Below are 7,945 nucleotides of genomic sequence, written 5' to 3'. Positions count from 1 at the left end.
TGTGACACACTGTCCCAGTCAGTTGTGAAGTTTGCCACAGCAAGAAAATTCTATGGTTTGCACATGGGGTACGTCTCAGGTCAACTGGAGTGGATCTAAGATTATCCTGGTGTGGAGGTCACCCTCGCTCCCAACCATTCTAGTGTGCTTTCAAAGAGGGGCAGAAGCAGGAGAGGAGGAGGAAGACAAGCCATCTGCAGCTTGTCTTACCTCTGGATCCGGGGAGTGGGTGGTCCATGCCTAAGCAGCTTTCTAGAGGAAAAGCATCAGGAACCACAGCTCCAAACCAAAGGAATAAAATGGAATGGGAAATCAGATGACAGAAGGGTGGGAAAGGTGTTTTTTTTTTTTTTTTTTCTGAATACAATAGAAAAAAGCTTTCAAGCATTTTCAGGTCCAGTATTCTTTCCTTAATTAGTATCAAGAAGCCAAATTCAATTCCCTACCAAAAAGAGACAAGACAGCAGGCAGAGATGGTGAAAGTACCATGTTTATGCTTGAGCACGTCAGAGGCCATCAAGATGGCCATGAAAAGAATAGGACCTCCTGAAAACCTTGTTGTTCAAGACACATTTTCTCATCAATGAACAGCTTGCCAAGGCCAGATAAGCAGCATGAAAGGGGAGGGGGGAGGGGAAGAAGGCTTCTATTTGTTTATTGAGAGAGTTGTTCTTAATAATTCATTTGCTTATAACTTCCCAAAGGAAATTACCATCCCTGGCCCCTGTCTGGTGGGAGAGGTCTGCTCTCACAGACTGGGTTATCAGTATTCTTGCTTTCTGGTGAGCAGTTACAGTCACTGTTTCTTAACGAGGTCAAGGCCATGGACTATACACCTAATTAGACGGTTAAGTCATCGTTATTTCTTAGTTACAAACTGGATGCCTTCTCCGTGCTAAACATCTCTCAGTGTAATGCTTATGTTCAGCAAAAGCCCAGCTTCTGCTGGAGAAAACAACTCGAGGCAGTGTCATTTCAGTGTATATCTTGATGGACAAATCCCAAATCACTGTTATTTTTCAAAGAAAAAAAATCCTTTTTTTCCTATTTAAGGGCAGCCTGATTAAAGCATTCCTAACTCTCAAGCTTCTCTTATTGTTTACATGGCTGGCCCTCCCCGTTCTTACATGCATCTTGCCCCCAGATGGCTTTTGTTGGAGATTAATATCAAAAGAGCGTCCACCCGTGATACAACAATCCTCTGGTTTCCAGGCAGTGTTTTTTATGCGGAATGAATTTTCTTTAGTGCTTTTGCTCCCCCCTCTTTTAATGAAAGTCACATATATGCACTGTAGAAATAATAAAAAATGAAGAAAAGTGTAAATTTTAAAATTAAACCTCCTTGAGTCAACGTGGGAAGAACTGTTTAAAGGAACTATCACTGAATACCAAAGCAGTTTTTAGCATTTAAGTGATTTGATTAAATTATGGGTAGTCCTCTGATTAAACATTATATCGTAGGAATGGTTCATAACCATCTCCTCATGCCATTGTTTTCACCTAGCTGTTTATTTGAAAAATCATGATGGCTGTTTTCTCTTGCATAAATGTCAATCTCTGCTGAGAAATGCCATCAGATGCTTTTCTGCAAATCATAGTTTGGAGTGTATTCTTCTTTAGAAAATTACCGACATTAATTTGAATCTCCCTGATGGCTAGTGATGATGAACATTTTTTCATGTGTCTGTTAGCCATTCATATGTCTTCTTTGGATAAGTGTCTGTTCATGTCTTCTGCCCATTTTTTGACGTGATTATCTGTTTTGTGTGTGTTGAGTTTGAGGAGTTCTTTATAGATCTTGGATATCAGCCCTTTGTCTGTACTGTCATTTGCAAATATCTTCTCTCATTTCATGGGTTGCTTCTTTGTTTTGTTGACTGTTTCCTTTGTTGTGCAGAAGCTTTTGATCTTGATGAAGTCCCAAATTTTCGCTTTTGCTTTTGTTTCCCTTGTCTTTGGAGCCATATCTTGAAAGAAGTTGCTGTGGCTGATGTCAAAGAGGTTACTGCCTGTGTTCTCCTCTAGGATTCTGATGGATTCCTGCCTTACATTGAGGTCTTTTATCCATTTCAAGTTTATCTTTGCATATGGTGTAAGAGAATGGTCGAGTTTCATTCTTCTACACATAGCTGTCTAATTTTCCCAGCACCATTGATTGAAGAGACTGTCTTTTTTCCACTGGATATGTTTTCCTGCTTTGTTGAAGATTATTTGATCATAGAGTTGAGGATCCATATCTGGGCTCTCTACTCTGTTCCACTGGTCAATGTGTCTGTTTTTGTGCCAGTACCATCCTGTCCTGGTAATCACAGCCTTGTAGTAAAGCTTGAAATAAGGCAGTTTTGTTTTTCTTTCTCAACATTTCCTTAGCAATGTGAGGTCTCTTCTGATTCCATACAAATTTTAGGATTGTTTGCTTCAGCTCTTTGAAAAATTCTGGTGAAATTTTGGTTGGGATGGCACTAAAAGTATAGATTGCTCTAGGCAGTATAGACATTTTAACAATGTTCATCATCACTAGCCATCAGGGAGATTCAAATCAAAACCATATTGATATACCACCTTACACCAGTTAGAATGTTCAAAATTAACAAGACAGTAAACAACAAGTGTTGGGGAGGATGTGGAGAAAGGGGAACCCTCTTACACTGTTGGTGGGAATGAAAGTTGGTGCAGCCACTTTGGAAAACAGTGTGGAGACTCCTCAAGAAATTAAAAATAGAGCTATCCTATGACCCTGCAATTGCACTATTGGGTATTTACCACAAAGATACAGATGTAGTGAAAACAAGGGCCGTATGTACCAGTTCATAGCAGCAATAGTCACAGTCACCAAACTGTGAAAGAACCAATATGCCCTTCAACGGATGAATGGATAAAGAAGATATGGTCCATATAGATTATGGAGTATTATGTGTCCATCAGAAAGGATGAATACCCAACTTTTGTATCAACATGTATGGGACTGGAGGAGATTATGCTGAGTGAAATAAGTCAAGCAGAGACTCTGATACAATTATCATATGGTTTCACTTATTTGTGAAGCATAAGGAATAACACCGAGGACATTGGGAGATGGAGAGGAGAAGTGAGATGGGGGAAACTGGAGGGAGAGATGAACCATGAGAGACTGTGGACTCAAAGAAACAAACTGAGGGTTTTAGAGGGGAGGAGGGTAGGGGGTTGGGTGAGCCCGGTGGTGGGATAATGGAGGGCACATATTGCATGGAGCACTGCGTGTGGTGTATAAACAAGGAATTCTGGAACACTGTAAAGAAATTTAAAAAAATTATCAACATTAAATATTACTGGCCTTGTAACAGAAAGAGACTGTGATAATTCTGGAAATGCAACATTTCAGGGCACCTGGGTGGCTCAGTCAGTTGAGCATCTGACTCTTGGTTTCAGCTCAGGTCGTGATCTCAGGGTCATGAGATGGAGCCCCATGTTGGGCTCTGCAATGTGCGTGGAGCCTGCTTGAGATCCTCTCTCTTCCTCTGCCTCTGCCGCTTGCCACTACCCTGCCCCATTCTCTCCCTTTCTCTAAAATAAATAAATAAATAATAAAACAAATATTTCAGAAGAATGTTGTGTAAATAAAACCAATAATAGTTACCACTCGAAATCATTATGCTATACACCTTAGACTTACACAGTGTTGTGTGTCATTTTATCTCAATAAAACTGGGGGAAAAAGATTTCTACATACATAAATATTTACCACGTGAAGAGATTAAAAGGAATTGGTTATCTTAATCCAACTCTTCTATTTTCTAAATGGTGGAACTGAGGTCCAGAAATGATTGGTGACATGTCCAGGGTCAAATCTGAGTGAATTAACTATAGCCCTCAGATGAGACTTCAGGGCTCTCTGCTTTGGTAGTTCATGAGTAGTGAACACGGTTTCCTTTGAGGGTGGTGAAAATGTTTGGGATATAGATAGACGAGGTAGTGGAACTCAGTATCACTGGATTGTATACTTGAAAATGGTTAATTTTATGTTATGTGAATTTCACCATAATAAAAATATAGTAAAGAAAAAAAAAAGGGATTAGTGAATCTCAGCACTTAGGACTGTTTATACCTAAAACCTAGAGTCCTAATTATTCAATATCCCTGCTAATCATAACTGTGAGAAACTTGATTTCAAAATGGTGTGATAGAGAAATGAATTCCAACCATTTTCACCTTTCTTGCTTTGCTTTGGTAGTAGCAAACTTGAGTCATAGTTCTACTCTTGATAAGTGAAAGTGGTTGGTCAGTCGGTTGCATCTCCCATTTCCACATACATTAGGGAAAACACCACACTTCCATGACTCTAAAGCAGAAGTGCTTCTTTGGCATAACATAATGATTTTCAGTTCCAGTCTTATTTTAAAATTTTCCAAGAAAAGAAGACAAGAAAATAGAATGAGGAAGGAGAGCAGCAGCTAGTGTCTACTTCATTAACTTAGCAGATCTCTGTAGGGAAAGGGTCTGGGCATAGCCCGTGATCCATTCCTCCTTTATAATAGGGAGCCTCCCACAAAGGCAAGACTGCATCCTACAGGGGCCCTGGAAGGAAATAAATAATCCATCCCCCACCTCTGACTCAGGAAAGAATGATCTGTTGCCAAGAGCTGGTATTTAGGACAGTGCTGCCTGGCCAGACGCCAGACTATGAGGTGGGATCTTGTAGCTCTTGATCTGGAGAATTCCAGAATGGTAGGAAGACTCTAGAGGTGTGCACCTCTCATGGAATTTAGAGGAAAGTGTAACGGTAGTCCAGTAATTGCTCCTTATGAAAAGCTTGTGTCTGAGAGAATGCCTTAACCTCCAGGAGGAAGCATAGCACAGGAAAGAACCAGAAGATCTATTTTTTTCCCTGTTCCTTTGCAGATTCGCTGTGTGTGATCTTGGACAATTCACTTCATCTCTCTGGATCTTTAGTTTCCTAACAGGTGTAATGCGATCCTTTCCAACTCTGAAGCTCTGTGATTCTCTTCCTATGTGGGGCTGGAAACCACAGGGCTGCTGGGTAACCCTGCGAACCCTATTTCAGCCAAAAGCTATTGCTGCTTGGAGCTCACACACTCCCTGTTTTATAACAAGAAAAAAATATGTTGCTGTCTCCTTGTTTTCTCGTTCCATTTTACTCACAACAGTACTAATGCTTACCTTTTTGACTGTGGAGGTATCAGCAAAAAGGTCAGTGCCATGAGAAAATGACAAACCAACCAAAGTTCCTTTTGAAGTCTCCTTCCCATCTGGGTGGACAGCAGCCTTTGCTCTTGCTACCTGCCTTTGGGCGAGTAACTTCCCCTCAATGTCTTCAAGTATAGAATGGGGATAACAATAGAACATAAATGATAGGTTCCCTTAAGGATTTAATGAGGCAACACATGTAATATGACCAGTAGGATGCCGGACACATAACAAGTACTTGATAAACATTAGCTTCTATCAGTATGTTTCACATAAGCCCGGAAGGAAAAGTCCAAACGCTGAGTTCTAGGTCTCGGGGGGAAAAAACTGAAGTGGGGTGGGGGGGGCATCTTTCTTGGTCTTCTGTTTTCCCATACAGTTGACCCTACTATACTTCGTGGTCCCGTAAAGGTGACAACAAAAATGTGACAAGCTTCCCCTTCCCACACTAATCATGTGAAGCCAAACGCATGTCCCAGCTAGCAGTATAAAATCGCCGATGACCACTATTCACACCTTGGCAAGAGGAATCACGTTTCGGAATAACTAAGAATATTTGAAAGTCAATCACTCTTTCCTAGAGAGGGTTGGAGCCCCGGCATTTGGGGACAGTTCGGTACAGAGCCCTTGGAGGCAGGGAGCAGGCGATATTAACCTTCGGAACAGAAGGCGCAGCACAGGCCCGTGCCAGGGCACCCAGAGGGACTGAACACTCCGCGGCCCCCTGCCTCCCTGCTTCCCTCCCCCGCGCCTCGACTTCCTCAAAGTGGTTTTTGAAACCCTGCTCTGTGTAGGTGGTGACGTGGGCGGGGGTGAAATGCAACCTTTCTCTTCCTGACTGCCTGTCCTCCAATTCCCCGTTTTCCTCCGACTTTCATAAGTGGTGAGGTCATCCCGGCGCAGGAAAATCAAACTCCTATTTTTCAGACCCAATAAAGGCCGGCATTGTGTGTCTGCGTAAACAGAGGCCAGACGGACAGGGCGGCGGGGGACGTGAGTGGCCCGCCCCCTGGCGGTGGCCGGGGGCAGTGGCGGCCCGAGCTCCACCTCCCGGAACCGCGGCGGGGAGGCGGAGAGGGTGCGTGCTAAAATGTAAGTTAAAATTAGATCAATAGTCAGCACGGCTCTCTCAATCAATGCTTCGCAGGGCGAGCGTACAACCAGCTATTTATAAGCTAAACCCGGCATTATCTTCCTCTTTTAGGACGCACAGATCCATTACTGCGCGCGGCGGGGGAGCGGATGCTGCCGGGAGCGGCCGCCGGCCACATCTCAGCCCCGCGGGCTGGCGGCGGCGTCATCCAGCCTGCGATCCGCACGAGGTGGGGAGCGGGAGGACACCTCCCGACTCGGGGCTCCCCCCGCCCCCCGCTCTCTCCAGGACTCCTTCCCCGGCCTGCCCCCCAAAGGCTCGCTCCCGCCCGGTCTTTACCTCTATGGGCTCCTTGGTGTTTAAACACAGGCGGCCCCAAACGCAAACAATCATCAGGGGCTCTCCTGTCGACGCAGAGCGCACACCGGCCGCTTACACCTTACAGCCTTACAGGGTTTGACGGGCCCCTTGAAAAAGGTTTCCAGCCCCGCTGCCTAGAGGGCCTGCATTACTCAGTCCTTGCTCAGGCAATTGTTGCTGTAAATAGCTGCGACCTCCCTCCACCCCGCTGCGAGCACGGATGGGAATGGATTTACAGCGATCTGTCTGATCACGTTGTATTTAAGGCCTCGGTGAGAGGGGACCATGCTCCATGCAGCCCCCGACGTGCTGGGACAACAGGGCATTCCCAGGCCCGTTTGCCCCAGTGGGTGGAAGTCGTCTGCCATGTATGAAGAAATGTCCACAGTGGTATTTCTGTTGAAGTTGCTAAATGATTTTCATTTCTCAAAAGATGCTCCAGAAAAAAAAAAAAAAGAAAAAAAGCATAATCTGATACTGCACCGTCGCCTCAGAAACACAAGATCAAATCATAGTTCTGGGGGAAAACGTAGGCATTCTAGTCTTAGAAATGTATATAGCAAATGTTACATACGTATTTATATCGTTTTTCTTAATTTTTGCTTTTCTATTTTTTACCATTTCTTTAAAAAGCACGTACTATAGAGAGCCAAAGAATTTTAATAGTAGCTTAAATGTACATTAGGTGTATTTATAGAATTAATGTATTGTTTGACATAAAAGGATTTTGAACTAAAGATAGACACCAATGCGTTCTTCATTTAGAAACAACTTTTTCTTCCTCTTCAAATTCTGGTTGGCTTACCACCAAAAGATATCCCACATCTGTTCTTTTCTCCACATCCAGCCGGCCTCTAGCTTGGTCACACGTCACCATTCCTTATCCTGTACCTGGACTGCAAAAATCTGGTCTTTCTGGCCTACCCACTCCACAGAGCCACCAGACTGCTCTTTTTTTTTTTTTTTAATTTTTAATTTTTTATTTTTTATAAACATATATTTTTATCACCAGGGGTACAGGTCTGTGAATCCAGACTGCTCTTTTAAAATGTAAACCAGATGTAACTATCTTCTCTGCCTGAAGGCTTCCTTGGCTCCCCACTGCGCTTCACTTAGAGCCCCAGTTCCTCACCGGGACCGGAATGGGGTGTCTGGTCTGGCGGGGACCCAGCCTTGCTCCTCTGTCCTCCGTTCTCGCTCTCTCACTTCCTCCCATTTCCGCAGAGCGTGATTTCGGGGGGGCGGCGGGGGGGGCGCTTTCTTTCTGAGCTTCCTTCAGCCCCAGAGTCCTAGCTCCCGCTCTCCGCT

General features: G+C 44.0%; 1 long non-coding RNA gene across 1 annotated transcript; it reads left to right on the top strand.

The window, feature by feature from the left end:
• Positions 1-5,990: 5,990 nt before the first annotated feature.
• LOC116594495 lies at positions 5,991-7,101 on the top strand. The gene is made up of 2 exons (XR_004287253.1): positions 5,991-6,276; positions 6,389-7,101. It is a non-coding gene; the product is annotated as an uncharacterized LOC116594495 (long non-coding RNA).
• The last annotated feature ends 844 nt before the right edge of the window (positions 7,102-7,945 follow it).

This window comes from Mustela erminea, chromosome 1, assembly GCF_009829155.1.
Source record: "Mustela erminea isolate mMusErm1 chromosome 1, mMusErm1.Pri, whole genome shotgun sequence".
NCBI lineage: Eukaryota > Metazoa > Chordata > Mammalia > Carnivora > Mustelidae > Mustela > Mustela erminea.
The sequence above is the reverse complement of the archived record's forward strand: the minus strand, read 5'-3'. Positions and strand labels throughout refer to the sequence as shown.